Below are 25,402 nucleotides of genomic sequence, written 5' to 3'. Positions count from 1 at the left end.
ATGAGGACTAACTGCCAAGTAACCAAAATGCAATAGTGTAACCATGGGAGAAGGGTGTGGCAATTGTAACTCTGAGGACATGTCATAAGTATTTTTTTTAGTGTATTGTGTCTTTGAATATTCAATAAGCAACTAGTCATTAAGCAAAGACTACAGATAATCTTTCTAAGACAAGGGTGTCAAACTCAAGGCCCAGGGGCCGGATCTGTCCTGCGGGGTGCTTAGATCTGGCCCATGGGGCTGCCCTGGAAACAGCAAAGGACAGGTCTGCAGTGCTTCTGCCAGCAAAAATGGAGCTCGGGAGGGAGCTCGTTTTCGCTGGCAGAGGGTTTCAGGAGGCTGTGGCAGCTGAAAACGGAGCTTGGGATCCCGTTTTCACTGACAGAATGCTCGGGCCACCATAGGTGCCCCGACATGAGTGACATCAAGCTGGCCACTCCCCCCTGCCCACGCCCCAAAGTCAAGCACAACCATGATGCAGCCCTCAATGAAATCGAGTTTGACACCCCAATGTCAATGAGAAGAGTTTAGTTATCCTTTTTCTTCCTTTCCTCCAGTTTTCTAGTTTTCTACAGCTGCCATCTTACTGCAGAGGCAAGAGATACTATTTTCTTTTTTAGAATACTAGCTGTGTATTAAGGAGCATCACAGCATGTAAACCCCTAAGAACACTCTGAGGTGGTACAGTTTGGAAACAGAGATCTGTTATCTGAGGAGAAAATGACTTTTTCTGCTGGAACTGATATCAACAAGACCACCCAGAATCTCAAACCAAGCCCTCAACCAGTTCCTGAGGTACGATAATTGTAAAGTATGATAATGATCTTAGAAGTGGAGTTTTGTTTGTTTTAGCATCATTTAATGTCATCAAAGAAAGATGGGTGAACAACATCTGAAAACTATAATATGATTGTTTAATTTCTACCCCCATATTTCATTATAGGTCTGTCCAATTTTTTAACCAGAGAACAAGTGGATATTTTCTCTTTTCCTCAAGGCACCATTCACCGTGGATAAGGCTAGTCAGCCTTAAAAGTAAATCAATATATATCATGCCATCAGGAAAGAAGCTTACAAATGAAATAGATAAACAGAGCCTGAAGAAGATGGAAATTTTTCCTCACAATTTATGTCCTTCAATCCAAATATCAAATCTGTACTACCTGCATTGTGCCTTCGCAAACGGCAATGTGGCTGATTTAAAAAATTAAGCAGAATGAGCCTATTTGGAGGGAAATCATAACTTTAGTATCAGCTAAAAAGATGTCAAAGTACGTGCATGTAAATTACTAGGAGTAGAAGTCAAAGTCAACTTGAAAGCAACTTTAGTTATCTACAACTTGCATTAGCATTTCTAGACAGTCATTATTTTTTCCAGAGTTTTGCTAATTGTCAGTTAAGGCTACCCTGAATAGAGGTTAATAATTATTTATCTCTCTCCCTCCTGCCTTTGGAGTTGAATTCATTAAGGTTAGGTGAGCAGAAGTAACTTTCAAAAAAGTTCTTCAGTATTTCCATACACAATAGCTGCAATACTTCTGTCTGCAAAATTGAAATGTCTTCATCATTTTCATTTCCAGCCTGTAGAAACATTATCACCAGCACTGGAAAGTTTGCACAGTTGTCCCCTTCCAATCTTTTCTTTCAAAGTGGTGACTAGAGTACTTGGAATAAAAAAATAACAAGTGTTATCATATGGACCCAAACTCTTGCCAAGTAAGTAAGGCTATGAATGAAACTCTCTGTCAAATCGTTGTGAGGGTTGCTTTTTTCTCAAAAAATATTAAGAGGTTTGTCTTCCAGAAAACGAGCAAATGTCTGTGTAGTAGAGAAGAGCTTCATATTCTGTTCCCATTTCTTGACAATGCTGTCAAAGAGGCAGTGATTCAAAGCCCTGATGACTTTCATGGCTCTACTGTAGGAAAGATGTCTTTCAGGATTTTTGGCAGAGCCTTTGATGCCAAACATGTTGATTTTGAAAGCAGTGACTCACAATGATGCGTAGAATTTCTTTCTTCACCAAAGCAGCAAAACCAGATGCATTGCCAAGCATCACAGGTGCTCCATCTGTGTAGAGTACCATTTTTTTCCCCTTCCAGACAAAGTTTTGTTTGGCAAGGAAACTTTCCCCCATTTCAGAGATGCTGATGGCCTTTATAGTTTCCAAAAGGGATTCGCAAAATAAGAATTCTTTGACGGCATCAGCATACGCATAATGGAGAAAAACCAGAGGCTTGGTGGCATGGAAAGATGTAAATGGTTTTATCCTTTTGACTGCTGAAAAAGTCATGACATTCCTGTCAATTCCTCCATGACCTGTTCAAAATATGAGAAGAAATGTCAGGGATTCTGAAAGAGTTGATGTTATTTGAGAGATGGCCCACTTAGTTTTATTCCTCTGCTTTCAGCCACAACATTTCAAACATTTCAGGGTACATGACTTCCTCACGTTTGCCCCAATCAAGCACTGTTGCTTTTGCTTGGGACTGTGATAGTAGGAAGCTTCAGGCAAGGCTTTTATGTTGAGATAAATCCAGCCCTTTCAAATTGATCCTCCGTTCACTGCAAAGATCCCCAAAGTCTATAAATGTATTTTAGGATGGACAGGCAGTGACCTAATGTGAACAGAGGCAGATATTTCTAATCAAAATAGCTGTATATATATTTTTGTTTGTTTATTTTAATTCTTACTAATAGGAAACTTCTATATTCTAGATGTCATGCCGTGTCCTGGAGGCCCAGGACATGACATATCACCCTAAACGTATTTGAAGTGGGGAATAAAAACCTGTCCTAATAACATTTGACTTTTTTAAAAAAAATGTGACATTTCTTTTTCCTACCACAGTCCTGAAAGTAAAGGAAGGAATGTCTCTGTCTCTCTTTGTCTCTTCTAGCTATGTAACTCACTCTGTTCATGAGCTCTATTCAGCTTTGCTGGCTGGGGAATTCTGGGAGTTGAAGTCCGCCAGGCTTAAAGGTTAGAGGCCCCTGTTCTAAGGACCATCTGAGAACAAGGGACCATGGACACATATGAATTCCAGTAGAGATGCATCACACCTCCCTATGACATCCAGCATGACCTGCTACTTCATAGTTATGCACATAACAGTTAAGACCTTTATTTGTATTTATTTATTTATGTCATTTATTTTCTTCTCTGTGTCACTATTAGTTAAAGGACTGAAACTTGAATATTATCTTTCTATTGCACCAGGTGCATGAAAAGAATTGCAAAGATGCTTAGCACAAATACTGTTCATATATAGATGCACATAACAGAAACATACACATGCACTGAGATGGATCAACTGATTTACTATTTCTTTTTTCAAAAAAAGAGATTTGCATACAAGAAGAGTGAAAACAGTGTACAAAACCTAAACATTTACTGAAGTAAGAAAGCATATAACACGTAGGATGAGGTATGTATACTGCCTAGCCTCTTAGCTCTTGTAACCTTTTCTTAATCCCACTTCTAGGATCTCTTTGTCTCCATTAATGGGATTTAAAACTGCAAGTAGCAACCTTGTGTCACGTTATCTTGCTTTCCCTACCCATAATACATGTATTATACTTGGTCACTATAAGATTGTGGTAGTTGGGTGGAGGAATGAGCTCTTAATGACACTAAGTAAAGGACATTCTATGTTATAGGAGATCACTTCTGCCATTGTAATTGTAAAGAGAAAAGCAAGCATCACCTCCTTGTTTCCTTCAGATTAATCCAAATTATATCCCTGCAGGCACTAAAACATGTACTTTCCACTTCATATTTTGGTGAACACTTTGGTAGCAGCACTACAGTTATTTTAAAATACAAGTCTACCACATGCTTAAGGTAAAGGTAAAGGATCCCCTTTCACATATGTGCTAGTCATTCTCGACTCTAGGGGGCGGTGCTAATCTCTGTTTCAAAGCCGAAGAGCCAGCGACGGCTCTGTGGTCATGTGGCCATCATGACTAAATGCCAAAGGCGCATGGAACATTGTTACCTTCTCACCAAAAGTGGTCCCTATTTTTCTACTTTAATTTTTTACGTGCTTTCAAACTGCTGGGTTGGCAGAAGCTGAGACAAGTAATGGGAGCTCACCCCGTTACGTGGCACTAGGGATTTAAGCTGATGAACTGCTGACTCTTTCAATTAACAAGCTCAGCGTCTTAGCCACTGAGCCACTGCTTCCCTTACCACATACTTAGAGATAGTGTATATTGCAACCAAATCTTTTGTTATTGTTTTTCTGCAAAACTCATAAATAAACTGTGTAACTTACACTCCAAATTCCATATTAATCTTCTATGATTAAGAATAAATCAAAATTGGTGGATGGAGGCTTTTCCTTAATACAGTGGATTGTATCAGCCTCAGGTATATGAATTTCCACTGGATTATCTTCCGATTAACATATTCACTGGCAAGAAATGAGACAGTCCTGGTGATGCTTGATTTAACATACACTAAAGAAATAAATGGATTTTTTCAAGGCAGTTCTAGACACACTAGAGTCTTGGGAAACCTACTGTTTTAAACTGTAATTACATTTTCAGTTGTAATTCACGTCCCACTGAAAGATGCTAATTTGCAGTTGAGAAACTGGTCACAGTTGGTAACTAGAGCATATCATCTTTCTTCCTTGATTGCAGAGCCTAACCTATGCTCGAAGTTCAATCTAGCTAGCATTTTGTAGAAGTGGGGTTCAAGAGCTGAGGCTGTGGGGAGGAGCTTAATGAACACAGTGGCCATGACCTAGCAACATAATTAGGGACAAAACCATATCTATCAGACAAACATTTCCAGTTGCTCAGACTACACCAAAACCAACTTTCATTTTGTGCTGAAGTGTTTGAAACAGCCCTTTTGTTATATGGAGATAACACAAAGACTCTTTGGGGTAGAAGGTTCCTTCCTGTTACCTTTTGGGAGCTGCCTTCTTATGAAAATTATCTCACATTTTAAATAATGGTCTGACACTTTTATGAGGGATTCAAGTGAGGTTGGATAGGTAGACAAGAATATCTCCCCTTTTCCTATGCCTGTCTTCCATGTTTGAATTCAGCAGACCTCAGAAGACAAGCTGGGTGATATATGTATGAGCCTTATCTTCTTGCTCACATTTTTGCTCTCTTTTATATGACAACTGAAGGACTGACCATTTGCTCAGACATTTGTAGGATGACAATCTGTTTTAGAAACAGACAGTCTTTATAACCCATTCTATCCATTTTAGCTGTTATTATACTTTGAAAATCAGTCTTCTTGAATGTTATGATACACTGATCTTTATCTTCTTTGATACGTTGACTTTTTGATCTACATTGATCTTCTTGAATGTTATGATGCATTGTTATGGTACATTGATCTTATGTTGATCTATGTTTGCAGACTGTGTGATAGGTGGGAATACTTGCTCACAAGTAGCTTAATAATTTGAAGATGATAAAGGGGAAATATAGTAGCATGTGTACCAGATTCAACTTTGGGATCTCAGCACCTGTAGGGAATATTACCTATCATTTATCACTACTGAAGGAAAGGCAGGATAAAACATCTAGGTGTAACTTAAAGAAGCACTTGCCAGATAAACAGCAAAGATACAAACTTTTCGAACTATCTTTTTACACATACAGTAGATCCAAAACACTCTGCTTGAACTTTATCATGACTTTATCTAGACCAACCAGCATACAGCTAAGTGAGATAGGCCACAACACACAAAATTAGTATTATTTTTAAGGAACAAAATGCAAGTATATGACAGTAATTCTAGAACTAAGATCAAGTTTGTGTGTGTGTGTTTGTGTATAATATATGGGCCTGCATAGCTGTTGGATTTCTATTATCATTTTCAATTCAATACCAAGAGAAAATACTTAACTTTTCAGAGATGCATTTTATTTCTCAATGAAATGAGAAATTTAGCAAATCTATTTAAGGATTTAAAAGGGACATGGTGGCTCAGTGACTAAGACGTTGAGCTTGTTGATTGAAACGTATGCAGTTCAGCAGTTTGAATCCCTAGTGCTGTGTAGTGGGGTGAGCTCCCATTACTTGTCCCAGCTTCTGCCAACCTAGCAGTTTGAATGCATGTAGAAAAATAGGGATCACCTTTGGTGGGAAGGTAACAGCATTCCATGCACCTTTGGTCATGCTTAGTCATGCAGGCCACATGACCAAGGAGATGTCTTCGGACAGCGCTGGCTCTTCGTCTTTGAAACAGAGATGAGCACCGTCCCCTAGAGTCAGGAACGACTAGCACAGGGGTCTGAAATCTTAAACACTCAAAGAGTTATTTGTACCCGTTTCTCACAGAAAAAAAAAACCACCAGGAGCCACAAAACCTAGCTGGGCGTGGTCAACTCCACATCACTCACTCCCACCCAGTCACATGATATACATACCCTAGCTACACCTACCCAGCAGGTCCTTAGGGCAGAGAACTGGTTGTTAAAAAACACCAGGAACCACAAAACCCTTTTTTCTCTTTCTCTCTCTCTCTCCCCCCTCTCTCTGTATCTCTCTATGTCTCTCTCTCTCCCCCCTCTCTGTCTCTCTCTCTTCCCCCTCTCTGTGCCCACTCTCCCTTTTCCCCCACTCTCTGTATCTCTCTCTGTGTGTATCTATGTCTCTCTCTCCCCCTCTCTTCCCCTCTCTCTGTACCTCTTGGATTTCCAAGGCCAGGCGAGAGTGACTGGGAGGGGAGGGGTGGGGCCAGCCAGTGATGGGACAGGGAGCTGCAGCAGAGGGCCCAAAGAGCCTCATGCGGCTCCAGAGCCGCGGGTTGCTGACACCCAGACTAGCACATATGTGCGAGGGGAACCTTTACCTTTATTTAAAGATTTACTGTATAAATAGAAAGTTTTTTCACTTCATGTAATAATTACTGTATACTTTGTTCTCCTGGTTTCTTGCCTAATGCCTTAAAGTATCATATCCAACCGGTCTCAGAAGATCATAGGATGAGGTACAGCTATATGTGGATCTATCTATCTATCTATCTATCTATCTATCTATCTATCTATCTATCTATCTATCTATCTATCTGAAATTCTTAACACTTCAATTAAAAATATTTTGTTAAAATATCAAACATACCTAAGAATAAAGTTGATGTGATATTTATTTCTTTCCCCAAGGAAGATTTTCAAAAATCAGACAAAGATTTGCTTGCTGCGCTGCAGTTAATAAAAAAATAATAATCCTGGTATAAAGTATCCAAAATGCATTCACCTTGGTGGCAGTAAGATCAGATCAGATCTGATCTGATTAGGACCATTGAGAATTTACAGGGTTATGGACTAGATTGAAACATAAAAAAGAAAAGATCAGGGAAGAATGCAAGAAAGAGACTCCTCTGCATTGTTGCTAAAAAAAACACTGCAGGAATGTATCTATGAAGTAATTAGGAGTTGAGCTCAACTCAAACAAGATGCCCACCTTTGATCCAAACTGCAAATTCCAGCTATGGGGCAACTACAGTTTGCAATTCACATAATGAATAATGTGTGCATTGTATGAACACCCTAATTAATTTATTCATCTCATAGAGATGCTTTCTGTGAAGCATTTGCAGCACAGTTAGATCAAATGTAATTTAATGTATACAGTAGGTTCATTATGGAAATCTGGACAAGGATGTACTGTATTAGAAACATCTATGCAGTTATGCCTTCAAACTCAATATGTTCAAGAAACTGAACTGTACTGAGTGATACAACAGCTTCTTTGAGCATTTGGGTGGACAGATCAATGAGAAGTTCTGTTTCACTCCCTGCTAAATCTCCTACATTACTGGGATGTGTTTCTTGATTTGTGCTTTTAGAAGCTGGTTACTAATACTTGTTTTATAGGCTCTAATCTTTTTGGCATCCAGAAACAGCTTACATGCTGAGGGAGAGAAAAAAGGGGAAAAAAGTAAGACCCACATACCTATTTTTGATCCTCATATGCTGGCAAGTGTGGGCTCACAGGATTCTTACACAAGAGGATTCTGCACAAGTTGGAAAGCTGTTCCAGGCCTCTGATATCTCATGACACTAGCAGATTTTGTGGGGTTAAGCTCAGGGATGAAATCCTACCGGTTTGGACTGGTTAGGGCGTACCGCTAGGGATTATGGGCATCAGGTCACCGAACCGGTAGTAATTACCCCTCCTTGGCCCCATCCACGCCTGGCCGGTCGCCCCTCACCTCTTCCGGCCACTTGATATTCCACAGAATTCAATGTTAAATGCAGCAGAGAGAATGCTGACTTTTCTCCCTCCGTTCAGAATGGAGCTGCTGCAGCCTGTCCCTTTAAGGTAGTCCCCAGGAGGAAGGGGGCCAGGAGGGAACCATAAAGGGAATAGCAGCTCTGTTCTGAATGGAGGGAGAAAAGTTAGCATTCTCTCTGCCACAGAATTCAATGTTAAATGCAGCAAAGAGAATGCTAACTTTTCTCCCTCCATTGACAATGGAGCTGATGCAGCCTGTCCCTTTTAAGGTAGTCCCCAGGAGGGAGAGGGATGGGGGAGAGCAGCTGGAATGGAGCCATTTTTGTGAAAGGCAGGAAAATGGGGAAGGGGATTTTCCTGCCTGTCATCCATTCCTCAATCTCAGCACAGACCAAGGGAAGGACGTTAGGCAGGAATATTCCCCTCCCCATTTTCCTGCCATTCGCAACAAGGAGTGGCTGGGAGGGGAGGGGCTGGTGAGAAGCCCCTAGATGTGAGTGATGTCGAGTTGGCCACGCCCACCCAGTCACATGACCTCCCAACAAGCCACACCCACAGAACCAGTAGGGGAATTTTTTTAAATTTCACCCCTAGTTAAGCTGATGTATTTCTGACTTTGCAAAATGAATTTGAAATTGTAACAAAATTGGCATTTTGTCTGAAAGTTTACAGATAGCTGCCTTCCCATTTAGATGAATGCTTATCCTCATCCTTCTCCAGGTTCTTGTCTTTATTCATCCTAGCATGTATTTCAAGGCCCAAAAAAAAAAGAACAATCCTTGACACTTTTGTAGCTTGTCAGAAGAACCACTCATATCAACTTGCATATGACCAGACAAATGCACATGTGAATTAGAGGAAGATGGAATTGCAAGGGTATTTCTTTTTGGAATTTCATTTCTTTAAGCACACACATTGCATTTTCATGTAGAACATGACAAGATCTCTCCAAGCACTTGGCCAATGAGACTGTTGGAGAAACATTTATGTGTCTACCTGTGTCATCTTCTCTGTTCCTCACAATGTTTAACTCTAATTATGACTGAGGGATAGAAGGAAAAAAGAAGACTGTTGGAAGAGCTGAAGGACCTGGTTGGGGATAGATATATTTATTTATGTGGTTGCTAAGAGTCACCACAGATTTGATAACACATGATCATAAATCATGATCAAAGGAATCCATGCATGGGAGTATAATTGCAACAATATCATCTGACTTAGATAAATTGATCTTTGCATCTTTTCAATATTTTATATAACTTTTATAACATCTCAGGGAAAGGCAGTCTTAAACTTCATAGTGATGAATCTTTTCTAATGTTGGGACTGGAGTAGTGCACACTAATGCTGGTTTCACTGAACAACTTGGATGATAATGGTAGGAAAGGAACAGCTTTGATAAATCTCCAGATCTGTGGGAGACGGTAGGTAAAACTTTATCACAATGCACTGAAGATATTTCTAATAATTCAAATGGATTTCAGAAGATAATAAAGAATCTGATCAAGCAGAATAATGAAGGTTCATGTTATGCTCCATGAAAACAAATGTAAGGTTAAGATCTCAGTCCTCTATCTATTATCTATTAACCTTTGCTTTATCTTTAGATATAATAGCTGTTACTTCTAGTGTCAGACATTAAACATTGTTTCACTTCGTAGTCCTATATCACTATATGTAATGGAATTATTCCCATGTCTTGTTCATCTTTAATCTCAATGAGAACTTACTCTCTAGGAATTCTTCAACCATTACCATCACTAATCTTTATGTCTATTCATAAAAGACTCTTACTCTTCCCATAGAAGCATAGAATGATATAGTTGAAAGAAGATGTTTAGGTCACTGAGTACAACTCCTTGCTCAATGCCAGAATTCCTATAAATGCAGTCTTTAATCTTAAAGAAAAATATTAAAATAAAACAAACTAAAAATATAAAAGAAAGAAAAGGAACAAGAAAAGACACTCCTCCATTTTATATTTTACTCTTATCATTAGTAACTGGTATAGCAAGGAATTCACTATTATAGCATGAGCAGTACAAATAAAATATCACAAAATTTCTGGCATGGTAATCAACCTTTGATTAGTAGAAAATATTACCTTTTCCAAAACAGATAGATCACAATTATTCCTTGACATCTGGAATAAATTATCCAACTTTTCAGTACTATTCTTTTTAGCAACCTCTCATTCTTGATAGAAACATAATTCATAATAAGCAGTCAGATTCCAAAGCTTTGGTATATAGTTCAACATTACATTACATCATATACCTAATGGACAGAATCTTGCCAAACTAAAGCTATAGCCTTCTAACCTATTAGATATACCTTGACAGATTCTAGGGTGTGGCTATCATGAAGTTCAGCCTTCTTTCTCTACCCAGTTTGGGATTGTGCAGTTTCTTAATCTGGGCCTCTTTTTGAGAAAACTGTGTTGCCAAAACTCTCCCTCCACTGCTCCTAACAGTGCACATTCAATCACGATTCAATCTTTGTCTCATTGTGACCCAAAGATTTGTCACTGCTTGCACTCCTGGAAATAAAGGACCTTTTCTATTATATGTTATCCCAAGCACATTCTATGTTTGCAAAGGAACTAAATAGTAACTTTCCGACTTAATGCATAAGGAGTAACATTCAATTATATTTTCATTCCAGAAGCAGATGGTTGATAAAATATTGGTCCAATGATGTTTTTGCAAGCTAGATAAATGAAAGACACCTTCCTCGAATGGTAATCTCAATTTAGCTAAGGAAAATCTCTTTTGTCCAGAATATCAAAGCATGCTCGATAAATACTTCTTCAGCCTCTATTTAAACATATTCAGTGAAAGTGTATTATGGATATTTGCTTCTATTGTCCAACTATTGCTTTTTATAAGATTTATTCAGAATTGCACTTTCATTCTATGTCCTGCCGATTCTTTCATTTCTACCTTACCCCTTTGTGGTGGTTTGAATTTTTAAAATGTGGTGCCAAAAATTATGCATAATTGGTTTTATTTTCTATTGAAGTCTAAAAATGTATTTGCCTTTTGTGAAGCAACATCATACTTCTGATTCATAGTCAGTTTGCAATTTCCATGATTGTTTCTTCAAGTACTATTGCCAAACCTGGAATGCCGCTTGCATTGTATGTTTGATTTCTACTCCCAAAATAAACATATGTGCTTTAGTGTCTCTTGACATTTGTTTGGTTATTTCCAATCCATCTCTCAAACCTGTCCAGTTTCTCTTTCTATGTTATTTCTGTTCATAGGCAATATCAATCCTATCAAATTTTGGATCAGCTGCAAATTTGGTAAGCATTTACCAAATGAGGGTGAGGGCTGTTTAATCAGTACTGTGGGTGAGAGGGCCAGATATGGCGGTAGCAGGGGGCCATATCATGTTTCAGGAGTGCGCACTTGCTGTTTGCGAGCGATTGCGCACTCCGGTCCCCAATGCATCTCTCGTTCCCTGGGTTGCACAGAGCCTCAGGGCCTGGGTCTCCGGCTGATGCTATGCAATGCCAGGTCCATGATAAACAAAGCCCCCCTCATTTATGACCTTGTTCAAGAGGGAGGAGTGACCTGGCGGGTACTACGGAGACCTGGTTGGGCTGGGAGGGGGGTTCCCCTCGTTGAAATGTGCCCACCAGGCTTCCACGCATTCCATCAGCCTAGGGCTCAGGGTAGGGGTGGGGGGGGTGGCTATTATAAAGGAAAGTCTTTGTCCGAGGGAGGCCACTGTACCTCAGATAGTCGGATGTGAGTCCCTCCTTGTGAAGTGGGGTTGTGGGGTGCAGATGGGCTTGCTGATTGCATACCTAGCTCCCTGCCATGTAGCGGTAGCCCGGGCCGAGCTGCTCAACGTAATAACCGGGGTAGTGGTGGATATCCCCACACTTATGGTCATGGGGGATTTCAACCTGCCATCTGTCGGTGAAACGTCAGAGGCAGCTTGGGAGTTCATGGCTTCCATGACGGCCATGGACCTGACCCAGTTAGTTCAAGGCCCTACTCACACGGGTGGACACACTCTGAACTTGATTTTTGTCTCTGGTCAGTGGCTGAATGATCTAGAAACAGGGGATATAGCCATCAAGCCCTTGTCATGGTCAGATCATTCACTCCTTCAACTAGACTTTCGAGCCGCTACCCTCTGCCGCAGGGAGTTGGAACCGACTAGGTGGTTCCATCTCAGGCTCCTGATGGATCCGGATAGGTTCCTGATGGAGCTTGGGCCATTCCCTGAGGCTCTGCCTCACAACTCGACTGAAGAATTGGTGGCCGCCTGGGATAGGGCAGCCACTGGAGCTTTAGACTGCGTCATGCCTTTGTGGCCTTTGACCTGGTGCCAATCCCAATTGGCTCCCTGATTTTCCAAGGAGCTGAGGGAGATGAAGTGCCAGAAAAGATGCCTGGAGAGTGATTGGAGGGCCAGCTGTTCCAAATCTGACTGAACACTGGTGAGGTCTCATATTAAGATCTACCTAGTGGCGATAACAGTGGCAAAATCTAATTATTTTTCCGCTCTTGTTGCATCTGCAGATAACCGCCCAGCCGCCCTGTTTAGGGTGACCCACTCCCTACTTCATTTGGGAGCGTGGGAAGACCCCTTGCAGGGTAGGGCTGAGGATTTTGTGCAATACCTGCATGATAAAATTGCTCAGATTCAGGAAGGCTTGGTCTCCAATTGGATAGGTTCAGATGGGGTGATGGAGGTGGGTCTTGAGAGTGTTATCTGGGAGGAGTTTGACCATGTGACTCCCAAGGACGTGGACAGGATTCTGGGTAGACTTAGCGCTGCCACATGTTTATTGGACCGGTGTCCCTCCTGGTTGGTGCTGGCCTTCCGGGCGGTCACATGAGGCTGGCTCCAGGTGATTATTAACGCTTCTTTGAGTGAGGGTTTCTTCCCCTCTGCCTTGAAAGAAGCGGTGGTGAGGCCCCTCCTCAAGAAGCCTTCCCTGGACCTGGCTGTATTAGCAAACTATCGTCCAGTCTCCAACCTTCGCTTTGTGGCGAAGGTTGTTGAGAGTGTGGTGGCGCGACAACTTCCCCAGTACCTGGATGAAGCTGTCTATCTAGATCCATACCAGTCGGGCTTCAGGCCGGGTTACAGCATGGAAACGACATTGGTTGCATTGGTTGATGAACTCTGGAGGGCTCAGGACAGGGGTTGTTCCTCTGTCCTGGTCCTATTAGATCTCTCAGCAGCTTTTGATACCATCGACCATGGTATCATGCTGCGCCGGTTGGGGGGTTAGGAGTGGGGGGCACCGTGTTGTGGTGGTTCTCCTTCCTCTCTGACCGTACACAGTCTGTGTTGGCAGGGGGACAGAGGTCGACCTCGAGGCGCCTTGTTTGTGGGGTGCCGCAAGGGTCGGTCCTCTTGCCCCTCCTGTTCAACATTTATGTGAAGCTGCTGGGTGAGATCATCCGTGGTTTTGGAGTGAAGTTCCATCAGTACGCTGATGATACTCAGCTGTACATCTCCACCCCGGACCACTCCAATGATGCCCTTGATGTGATGTTCCGATGCCTTGAGATCGTGTGGATATGGATGGGGAGAAACAAGCTCAGATTCAACCCCTCCAAGACCGAGTGGCTGTGGTTTCGGTGTCCCGTTATAGCCAGCTGATTCCATCGCTGACTATTGGGGGTAAGATTTTGGCCCCCTCAGAGAGGGCTCGCAACTTGGGTGTCCTCCTGGATGCATGGATGTCTCTAGAAGATCATGTGACGGCTGTGGCCATGGGGGCTTTTTATCAGGTTTGCCTGATCCACCAGTTGCGTCCCTTTCTGGACCAGGACTCCTTGCGCACGGTCACTCATGCCCTCGTCACTTCCCGTCTGGACTATTGTAATGCTCTCTACATGGGGCTCCCCTTGAAGAGCACTCGGAGGTTCCAACTGGTCCAGAATGCAGCTGTGCAGGTGATTATGGGAGTGACACGGCGCATCCATGTGGCGCTCTCCTGTGTGAGCTGCACTGGCTCCCTGTGGTCTTCCGGGTACGATTCAAGGTGCTGGTAACCATCTTTAAAGTGCTCCATGGCTTAGGACCTGGGTACTTGTGAGATCGCCTTCTGCCACCGATAGCCTCCCACCAGCCAATATGCTCCCACAGAGAGGGACTTCTCAGGGTGCCATCGGTCAAACAATGTCGACTGGCAACCCCCAGGGGGAGAGCCTTCTCTGTGGGGGCATCTGCCCTCTGGAATGAATTGCCCCTGGAGATACATATGATCCCTGACCTACGCACCTTTTGCCGTGCCCTCAAGACATTATTGTTTCAACAAGCTGGGCTGGCTTACACATGAATTTTAATGGTTTGTTTTAGTTTTTAATAATATTGGAGCCAGATTATTTAATATGTTTTTGTTTAAACATAGTGTTTTTTAAATTTTATGGATATATGTGTTTTATAGTTGGCTGTGCACTGCCCTGAGTCCCTTGGGAGAAGGGCGGTATAAAAATTTAAATAAATAAATAAATAAATAAATAAATAAATAAATAAATAAATAAATTTTCTCAATTTCTTCATCCAAGTTATTAACAATCCTGTTGAACAATCAGAATCCAGGACTGAACCCACATGCTAACTTTCTTTGATGAAGAAAGAATTATTGATAAGAACTCTATGGTTTTTCATCTAGCAATATATCCATTTAACTATCCTGACATCCAGTCTACACTTTGCCTTGCTAATTAGAATGCCATGAGTTATTTTGTCAAGGGCTTAGCTGAAATCAAGATATATTATATCTGAAGGTTTCTTATAATCTATTAGGAAAGTTACCCATTCAAAATTAGATAAGATTAGTCTGACAAGTTTGGTTCTTGAGAAATCCATGCTGACTTCTGATAATTACCACACTGTTTTCAGAGCATCTACAGATTGATCTTTGTAAAAGCTAAGATAGGCAAAGCAGGAATGGCTGTTATGGAAATGTTCAATTATTACTTGGCTTTCTTATCACAAGTAAACTAATTATTGTCCCAATTGTGTGTTAATTCAGAAGAGTGGGAAGAAGGACACTTAACCTTAAAACCTTAAGAATGTAAGAAATTTCCATCTTGGTACCTGCAGGGAGGTAATCAATTGATGTGTTAGTTCCATTCTTTTCTATACTGAAGTTACTAATATGGCTTAGCTAATGCTAAATTACTAATATGGCCAAGTCTTCAGACACTAAGCCTTCAGCCAAGCCAAGTGAATTGCTGAGGAGATCTGTGATTTTCTGCTGAATTCTGACCAAGAATACCTGACAATCTCTTCCAGAATTTTCCTAGCCTAACTGATCTGTGGTTCCCTGGATATTACACCATCCCCTCTTTCAAAACAACAACAACAACAACAACAACAACAACAACAACAACAACAACACACACATACACATTGTACAAACTGTCTTCCTTTTAGATATTTGATACTTCATCTAGTCTCCAGGATTTCTAAATATCAGCATGAATTCCTGCCACGGAATGCTACTTATTATCGCTTTCAGTTTATCAAAATTTACTTTTTTTATTCTAAGCAACCCATTTGATTATGCTCAATTGTAGTTTCCCTTAAAATCAAGAACTTCAATACCGCACAATCATTTTCACTTAATGCCTCTGCTACTTCCACTTACTCAATTAAATGTATTTTGTTCGGCAAGGCTTCCTTGAATTTTCATAGCAATTATATGAAGAGACTATTAAACTTCACCTATACAGTAGAAGGATTTTATGCAGCTTATTCATACTAATGCTGCCATGTTATATTGGGTGCACAGCAGTGTGACAGAAAGCCTCCCCCAAAAGATTTTTCATGAACTCATTTTAAATAGTTCTCTCTATTAAACAGTATTACAAAATCAACAAAAAATTAAAAGCATTTACTAGATAATGTACGATATTAAAAATGCTATTCAGTTAATGACATGTGCTATAGTTTAATGACTTAATATTATGTAAGAGGATTATTTTTAAAAACTTTAATTCTTTTTCATTTTTAAAAGTAATTTTATTAAAGATTATAATTGCAATAGTTAAAACTAATACAATCTAAAAGAAAAAAAATGGAAAAATAGAGAGTAAAATGTGCTAAGGCAAGAGAGAGAAAAAGAAAATAAAGAATAGAAAGAAAAAAGAAAAGTAAGAATACCGTCAAGAAAAAGAAAAATATATAAACAAATGACTCACCTCCTTTATCCAAATATAAACAATTTTGATAACTTTTCAATTCCTCTTAATTGCAAAGCTTAAATTATAACAAGTGATCTCTTCTTCCCCTAACCCTTCTCTTATCTATAAATACTGTAAAGCTTCGTCACTTGAGTCCTGGAGTTAACCAAAGTCCATTAAGGATTACCAGAAATAACAACGTATCTATTTTAAACCAACTTTATATTCCTCCCCCATTTTTGCTTCTAAAATCTTAATCTCTAGTCCATTCAAATAATGTCACAGAACTTAATTTCTTTTCATTTCTTCTTTCTTTTTTATTCCTTCTCTAAAGATTCTTCAAAGCTTTAACCACTCTCTTTTGTAAGTCCAATAGAGAGAAATTACACAGGTTACTCTCTTGGTTTATTATCTGTATGTTATTTTCTAATTATTAAAACATCATTAAAACATCATTCAAGCCAGTTTGAATGTCCACTTTTTCCATGACAACTTGTCTCTAACATGATCTTTCAGGTCTTCCACTGCCATATCCGTTGCTACTGGAACTAAGTTCATAAAGTTTCCTATCTTTCTTCACTGCTTTCTTGAAATGGGAACTGATGCTTCTTTCTCTCACTGTCTTGATAGTCCAGAGGCTTCTAAACAGATAACATGAGAGCTACATAATATTCCACCACCACCACCCCACCCCCATCACCCCCAATCTAGGTATAAATGAATCACGCTGTCTAGTTTTACATGTGTCCAGTCACAAATCCTTTCCATCACTTTTGAGTTTTTCACTATTTGCATGCACATACTTTGTCATTTATTTTTGCCTGCAGCTTTGCTTAATGTGATTTAAACAGGTTTTCTTTTTCTTGCTACATACATTTCTGTGTATTACTTTAGCACCCTGACAGGCAAAATACTGTAACATCAGGAGAAGTCTGTAGTCTGTAAGACAACAGTATTCAAATCAGAGGTAGATTTCAGCAGGTTCTGACCAGTTCTGGAGAACCGGTAGTAAAAATTCTGACTGGACCCACCAGAGGTGGGTTTCAGCAGGTTCGGACCAGTTCTGGAGAACCGGTAGCGGAAATTTTGAGTAGTTTGGGGAACCGAACTACTAGTAGTAAAAATTCTGACTGGCCCCGCCCCCATCTATTCTCTGCCTCCTGAGTACCAGCTGATCGGGAGAAAATGAGGATTTTGCAGTAACCTTCCCCTGGAGTGGGGTGGGAAATGAGATTTTACAGTATCCTTCCCATGCCACACCCACCAAGCTACGCCCACCAAGCCATGCCACACCCACCAAGCCACACCCACAGAACCGGTAGTAAAAATTTTTGAAGCCCACCACTGGGCCCCGCCCCCATCTATTCTCTGCCTCCCAAGTCTCAGCTGATTGGGAGGAAATGGATTGGGGTGGGAATGGAGGGTTTACCGTATCCTTCCCCTGCCACGCCCGCCAAACCATGCCCACCAAGCCACAGAACCGGTATTCAAATCCAAATATTCAAATTCAAATAAGAATGAGATTATTATTTTAGAAAGGTATTCTCAACAGCTCCATCTGAGGCTACAGAACTCTGATTCTCTTGCTGGAATTAAGCATCAGTTTGGATGCTGATGCTTAATCTTCTTTTGCCCAAAATGCTTTTCTTTCTCTACTTTGTGAAACTTTAGTAGATGTCATCCATCAGCCTGCAACTTGCATGCATCTTCATCCTTCCCCATTTAGGGACTGGGATAAATCTTTTCACATTAACAGACCTTTGGGGACAATCCAGCAAATTTAAGTTCTTTTTTAAACGATCTTTTAAGAGTTCGGTCCTTTTTAAACTATGCAAAATAGTTGTTGTTTTTAATACCTCAAATCTAAAATAGCTTCTTTCTCACCTTTTCCTAGAATGTCCATGGAATCAACAATATCTGTGCAGATGGAGAATTAGAAGGACAAAGCATTCATCAAAAGTAAAAAACCCAATTAATTGTTGAATAAAGCCATCAGGAGAGAACGTAATAGGCTGAAATGGATGAATGCAACAAGGGCTACAGATATCCTGTCTGGCTTGAAGGAACTAATTTATTCACTCCACTTCAAAGCTGTTGCTGGGATCTGTATAGATGTAAATAAATATTGATATGATTTATCTGAAGCATCTTACTGTGATCCAGCGGTGAAATGCTAGCCTTCAGGCTCTTAAATCCAGAACTGTTGAACTAAAGTAAGTAAACAATTACCAATTTTATTTAACGCAGCAGCAAATGCACAACTGTCACGAGGGTGCCTAATTCTGAATCAATTTCATAAATTCTGGATATTTATCATATTCTTTGTAAAATAGTTTTCATCATGCTCAGTTTGCAAAATGAACATGACAACTTCAGAACAGCATAACATGGGCAATGAGAGTAATAAAAAGTAGCAAAAAAGTTATGAGGAAAGATTTTTCCAATTGCTGATAATTTTCTCATAGTACAATTATGTAGGGTATAATATAATTATAGTCTGTTCTGGAACATTAAATTAAACCGGATCTTTTGAACAAGTATTTAAGAGGTGCTTCTTTGTAGCAATTTTTTTTTAAAAAAAACATATTAGTAGACATCTGACAACAACTGCTACTTGTTCAGATATGTTGCCTATATTGAAAAATGTTATCAGTAACAGATAATGGAGACAGGATATTTTGTACTGCATGATGATCTAAATTTAGTATATAATCTGAAACAAGCTGTTTCAAGAGGAAGTTGATATTTAAGATAATTCCTGTCCTGCCCCAAGCTTTCTGAACAGTAATTCCAAGGCCAGCACAAAGAAACCACAAACAATCATTTTGATTTCAAGTACCATGATAGCTTCTCTACACTTCGTGCTGATCAGATGTAGCAGCCCATCTTATAAACCCTTTTATACACAAGACACCACCACAATGAGTTTTAAGTAGTTTTTAGTGTGGTGGGCAAAAACTTGATGGCAAAAGAATATTCAGGTGACAAACCTCTGCCCAACAATGGTGTAACACAGGTGGAGCCCTCTTTATATGGCTAGGATTTCAAAAGGCTACCATCTAGATAATGTAAATTATAGATCAAAATGAAAAGCTTCACACACACACACACACATACACACACATGCACACCAAAAAAAAGTCAGCAGTCAAGAAAAATAAACGTTGGAATTCAGTCAAAGCACTCGAGACAATTAAAAAAAGGTAAATGTGCAGAGTTAAAAGATTCTAGTTCTCATTGTATCAATATCACAGTACTTGGCTATTGTTGGTATTCCACAGTGCAATGAAGCAATTATTTAAAAAAGGAAATACAGTGAACACAAGATGAGCCACAGTTCAACAACTGAACTCTTTGAGCAAATTTTTTAAGAGTCTTCAATTGTCTTCCCTTACCAGAAAATATTTCACCAGCAGAAGAATTTAGTTCAGCATAACTATCAGTGTTTACAGAACCACTTTCTTTTTACTAAATACTCTATTTTCTTTTTAAATTTATTTTTAAATATCTTTTTATTTATTTTTTCTATTCACTAAATAGTCTAGAGTGTATACCCTCATTCTACCTTTAAACCTCTTGTAAGGTTACTTAGAAATTCTGCCTGAGCACGATGTGACTATCATTACCAATTGTTCTTGTTGTTAGTCATGAAGTCGTGTCCGATCCATCGCGACCCCATGGACAATGTTCCTCCAGGCCTTCCTGTCCTCTACCATCCTCCAGAGTCCATTTAAGCTCACACCGATTCTTCAGTGACTCCATCCAGCCACCTCATTCTCTGTCGTCCCCTTCTTCTTTTGCCCTCAATATTTCCCAGCATTAGGCTCTTCTCCTTCCTTCTCATTAGGTGGCCAAAGTATTTGAGTTTCATCTTCAGGGTCTGGCCTTCTAAAGAGCAGTCAGGGTTGATCTCTTCTAGGACTAACTGGTTTGATCGCCTTGCAGTCCAAGGGACTCGCAGGAGTCTTCTCCAGCACCATAGTTCAAAGGCCTCAATTTTTTGGCACTCAGCCTTCCTTCTGGTCCAACTTTCACAATCATACAATTGGGAAAACCATAGCCTTAACTATACACACTTTTGTTGGCATGGTGATGTCTCTGCTTTTTAGTATGCTGTCTAGATTTGCCATAGCTTTCCTCCCCAGGAACAAGCATCTTTTAATTTCTTGGCTGTAGTCCCCACCTGCAGTGATCCTGGAGCCCAGGAAAATAAAATCTGTCACTACCTCCATTTCTTCCCCATCTATTTCCAGGAATTGAGGAGACTGGATGCCATGATCTTAGTTTTCTTAATGTTGAGTTTCAAGCCAACTTTTTGCACTCTCCTTCTTCACTCGCATCAAGACACTCTTTAGTTCCTCTTCACTTTCTGCCATTAGAGTGGTATCATCTGCATATCTGAGGTTGTTGATATTTCTCCCAGCAGCGGTAATTCCAAGTTGTGATTCATCTGGCCCCGCCTTTCTCATGATATGCTCTGCATATAAGTTAAATAGTCAGGGCGACAGTATACAGCCTTACCGAACTCCTTTCTCAAATTTGAACCAATCAGTGGTTCCATGTCCAATTCTCACTGTTGCTTCTTGACCTGCATATAGGTTTCTCAAGAGACAAATAAGATGGTCTGGTACTCCTATCTCTTTAAGAACTTGCCACAATTTGTTGTGATCCACACAATCAAAGGCTTTAGCATAGTCAATGAAGCAGAAGTAGATGTTTTTCTGGAATTCCCTAGCTTTCTCCATGATCCGGCATATGTTTGCAATTTGATCTCTAGTTCCTCTGCCTCTTCAAAATCCTGCCTGTACTTCTGGTAGTTCTTGGTCTACATACTGCTGGAGCCTAGCTTGTAGGATTTTGAGCACAACTTTGCTAGCATGTGAAATGAATGCAATGGTGCGGTAGTATGAATGTTCTTTGGCATTGCTTGTCTTTGAAATTGGAATGTAAACTGACCTTTTACAATCCTGTGGCCACTGTTGAGTTTTCCAAATTTGCTGGCAAATTGAGTGTAGCACTTTTACTGCATCGTCTTTTAAGATTTTGAAAAGCTCAGCTGGAATACTGTCCCCTCCACTAGCTTTGTTGTTGCTCAGACTTCCTAAGGCCCATTTGACTTCACATTCTAGGATGTCTGGCTCAAGGTCAGTGACCACCCCATCATGGTTATCAGGGATGTTAAGCTCATTCTTGTATAGTTCTTCTGTGTAATTTTGCCATCTCTTCTTAATCTCTTTTGCCTTTGTTAGGTCCCTGCCATTTTGGTCCTTTATCATGCCCATCTTTGCATGAAATGTTCCCTTCATATCTCCAATTTTCTTGAAGAGATCTCTGGTCTTCCCTATTCTATTGTTTTCTTCTATTTCTTTGCACTGTTCATTTAAGAAGGTATACTTATCTCTTCTAGCTATTCTCTAGTATTCTGCATTCAATTGGGTGTATCTTTCTCTTTCTCCCTTGCCTTTTGCTTCTTTCTTTCCTCAGGTATTTGTAAAGCTTCCTCAGGCAGCCATTTTGCTTTCTTGCATTTCTTTTTCTTTGGGATGGTTTTAACTGCTACCTCTTTTACAATGTTGTGAACCTCCATACATAGTTCTTCAGGCACTCACATTTCCTTCTCCAGTGGATCACGTTTTGTCAGAGCTCTCTGCTATGACCTGTCCATCTTGGGTGGCCCTGCACAGTATAGCTCATAGCTTAATTGAGCTACACAAGCCCATTCACCACAACAAGGCAGTGATCTATGAAGGGGTCATTACCAATAATCAGTGGCAATTATAATACAGCATAATGAATGCACCGTTGAAGTTGAGATGACTAAAATATAAGGAGCAAAATCCTTTGAAATAGAGCATGAAGTTCTTCTCTTATGCATGTTGAAATGGATTAATATCTTAGACATCTTGCCTTCAGATCTCCATTCACTATAAAGCTCACAATGTTAGCATGACCAGATCTGAAGAAAATCAGCATGAGAAGATTATTGATTGGATTCAAACATTGTTGTGCTTAGAGGAGACCTACTGAAATCAATAAGACTTCAATTAGGCATGAGAGATTTTCTTTATCGGTTCACTAAACAGGATTAAGTTTGATTGAATCCAATGTCTGTTTGTGGATGGGACCAGAGAATTGTGTATATTGATCCAGGTTAATTTGCAGAAGAATCAGAATGAAGCATCAGAAATACTTGAGGAAGATTCTGTCCTTTCTTCCCTGATATGGGAGTATTCTGTAGACAAGACTATTTCTTTTTGTTCCTTGTAGCAGCATTCAGATATGCTCTCAAAAAGCTATAAATTTACCATAAGTAAAGGTAAAGGTTCCCCTCGCACATATGTGCTAGTTGTTCCTGACTCTAGGGGGCAGTGCTCATCTTCGTTTCAAAGCCAAAGAGACAGAGCTGTCCAAAGACGTCTCCGTGGTCATGTGGCTGGCATGACTAAATGCCAAAGGCGCACAGAACACTGTTACCTTCCCACCAAAGGTGGTCCCTATTTTTCTACTTGCATTTTTTATGTGATTTTGAACTGCTAGGTTGACAGAAGCTGGGACAAGCAACGGGAGCTTATCCCATTACGCGGCACTAGGGATTCGAGCCTCTGAACTGCTGACCCTTTCGCTCTACAAGCTCAGCATCTTAATCACTGAGCCACCATATCCCTTTTAAATAATTGAATAATTAAATAAATATTAAATAAATAAATAATTTATTTAAATAAATAATAATTGAAACCTGTTATTTGATCTGATTTTATCTGAACTTCCACATATTCGTGTTTTGTTTAAATAGGTCCAAATTTACCATACAAGAACCTATTTAAACAAAGCACAAATATGTGGAAGTTCAGATAATATCAGATCAAATAACAGATGTCAATTATTCAATGCACCGGTTGAATATTTCCACAAATTCAAATATTTATTGTCAGTGCACAACATATGTACAATGAGATTGGTTGAGCTCCCTCAGTGCACCCCGCCAACACAATACAACTCACAGTGAAGACAGAAAATTCCTAACCCAATAAATCATATTAACAAAACATCACATATGCAATCTTGGGCTTTTGTGAACTTAATTATACATGTGGGAAGGGTATATCCATCCATACATTCACACATGTTTTCTAGATCTTTTTAGGGGATCTTCATCTCCATATTCCCTCTGTTTGAATTCCTTGATTTTCTAGACATGGTGGGGTGTGGTTTTTTTCAGTGAAAGGGTTATATTGAGGTAGGTAATTATGCTGCCAACACCTGTTCTTGACCAGAGACATGGCTTCACCCAGTTGGAATCTAGTTGAGGCAGAAAATCTTTCTTCCTCAGAATAAATGGTTCCAGATTACCGGTACCCTTTTTATCAGAATCTCCAGACCCAAGTGATTTTAGAGTGCAGTGTGTTGATACAGACTGAACGCTGATTTCCTGCCAATTTTATTTTACTAATTCCAGTTCTCTGGAGCTTTTCTGGCATTGGACCTGAAAGTCAGCCCTGATGAGGAAAATCTGTTTCTATTTTTCTTTGGCAATTCAGCCTCTCAACCTCTCTGCAGACTAAGAAAATTTCCAGCTTCCTTCTGAATCTTACTCTCAACCTGTCTTTGAAAAAGAATAGTAGCAATACTGTATATATGCCAGTTATGCTATTTCTTTTCTGAACTATACAAATATACAAAAGGCAATAAAAATAAGAATTTATAATAAAACAAAATTAAATGTCTGAAGTAAGAAAAGGAAATACAGCTAAATCTAGTTAATGTCACAATTTGGTACACATCTTTATATTTTTCTGTGTTTACAAACCATCACGTCCACATATTGCTTTATGCATTAAGAACAGACAAAGGAAAGCCATGTTCTGCTAGATTGGACCACTGACCAACCAATTGCTAGTCTAGCAACAGATGGCATTCAGTGATAGTCACATTGCTATCAGGGCTAATAGTCAGTGGTAGGCTGCAACTGGTTTAACAACTGGCTCTGTGAACCCACACTTTGCGCATGTGTGCACCTAACACGCTTGTGTGCAGTGTTCAAAATACAGCAATTTGAAGCTCAACTGCTTACCTTCTAAGGCAGCCCCTGGTAAGAAGATCAGCTGTGCCGCGCGAATCATCTGAGACAGAAAGAAGGAAATGTAGGACAGGATAGGGCGAGGGCAGGTGGGAGGGGCCAGCTGATCATCAGAACTACCAATTTGCCCGAACCAGTCTGAACCGGTAGCAGCCCACCACTGCTAATAGCCATCGCCTTTTTTTCTTTACTTTTTTCTTTTTTAGGATTTCATCAATTCCGTCCATACACGATTTCTTTTTCTCCCTCTTGATCTATTCTCTTTTCCTTTATATATCTGTTCGCAATATAATCTATCAATGCAACACATCTTTTCTTCCATACTGGTTTCTCACTTTTGTCTTCAATTCACATTTGTTCACCACCTGTTTATTACTGATCCTATCATTCTTGTTTTACCACACAGACATCTTCCCACTGACTTCAATGTTTACACTTTTTGGGATATACACCCAATTCTCACTTTGATAGAACCAACTGGTCAGAAGTATGCTCTTATGTACAGTATTGCATATTCCTTGCCGTATATTGCATATGATCAAGGATCTTTCTAGCAGAATTTGCATGTCTTGAAATTTCTCCATCCATTATCCTTAGAAAATAGTCCACCAAACTCATCTATATGTTCTACTTGTTCACAATTTACAAGCAGCTTGCCATTATTTGCTCCATTTTCCCTGTCAACTATCTTGGTCTTCAATACATTAGTTTTCAGATACCTACTCCTTATTTCATTCTGTAGTCCGTCTAACATTCCTTGCAAAATCATTTGAGTTCTCAGCCAGCAACACAGCATCATCTGCATATAAATCAACAAACGTGTACATCATAACAAGCATATTTTATACATTTGCCCATAAATACAGTAAACCACCAAGGAGACATCACATATCCTTGCTTATCCCCTGCTCAACAGTGAGCTATTCACTAAGCATTCCATTTATTCTTACA

At 39.9% G+C, this 25,402-nt stretch overlaps 1 long non-coding RNA gene across 1 annotated transcript; it reads right to left on the bottom strand.

Annotated features, from left to right (window-relative positions):
- Nucleotides 1-837: 837 nt before the first annotated feature.
- Nucleotides 838-17,149, bottom strand: LOC148116611 (uncharacterized). The gene is made up of 2 exons (XR_015733691.1): nt 16,393-17,149; nt 838-2,316 (listed from the first exon to the last, which is right to left on the bottom strand). It is a non-coding gene; the product is annotated as an uncharacterized LOC148116611 (long non-coding RNA).
- Nucleotides 17,150-25,402: the final 8,253 nt, after the last annotated feature.

This window comes from Pantherophis guttatus, chromosome 1 (assembly GCF_059756535.1).
Source record: "Pantherophis guttatus breed Tessera chromosome 1, ASM5975653v1, whole genome shotgun sequence".
Taxonomy (NCBI): domain Eukaryota; kingdom Metazoa; phylum Chordata; class Lepidosauria; order Squamata; family Colubridae; genus Pantherophis; species Pantherophis guttatus.
Note: the sequence above shows the minus strand (reverse complement) of the source record. Positions and strands in the feature narration are given on the sequence as shown.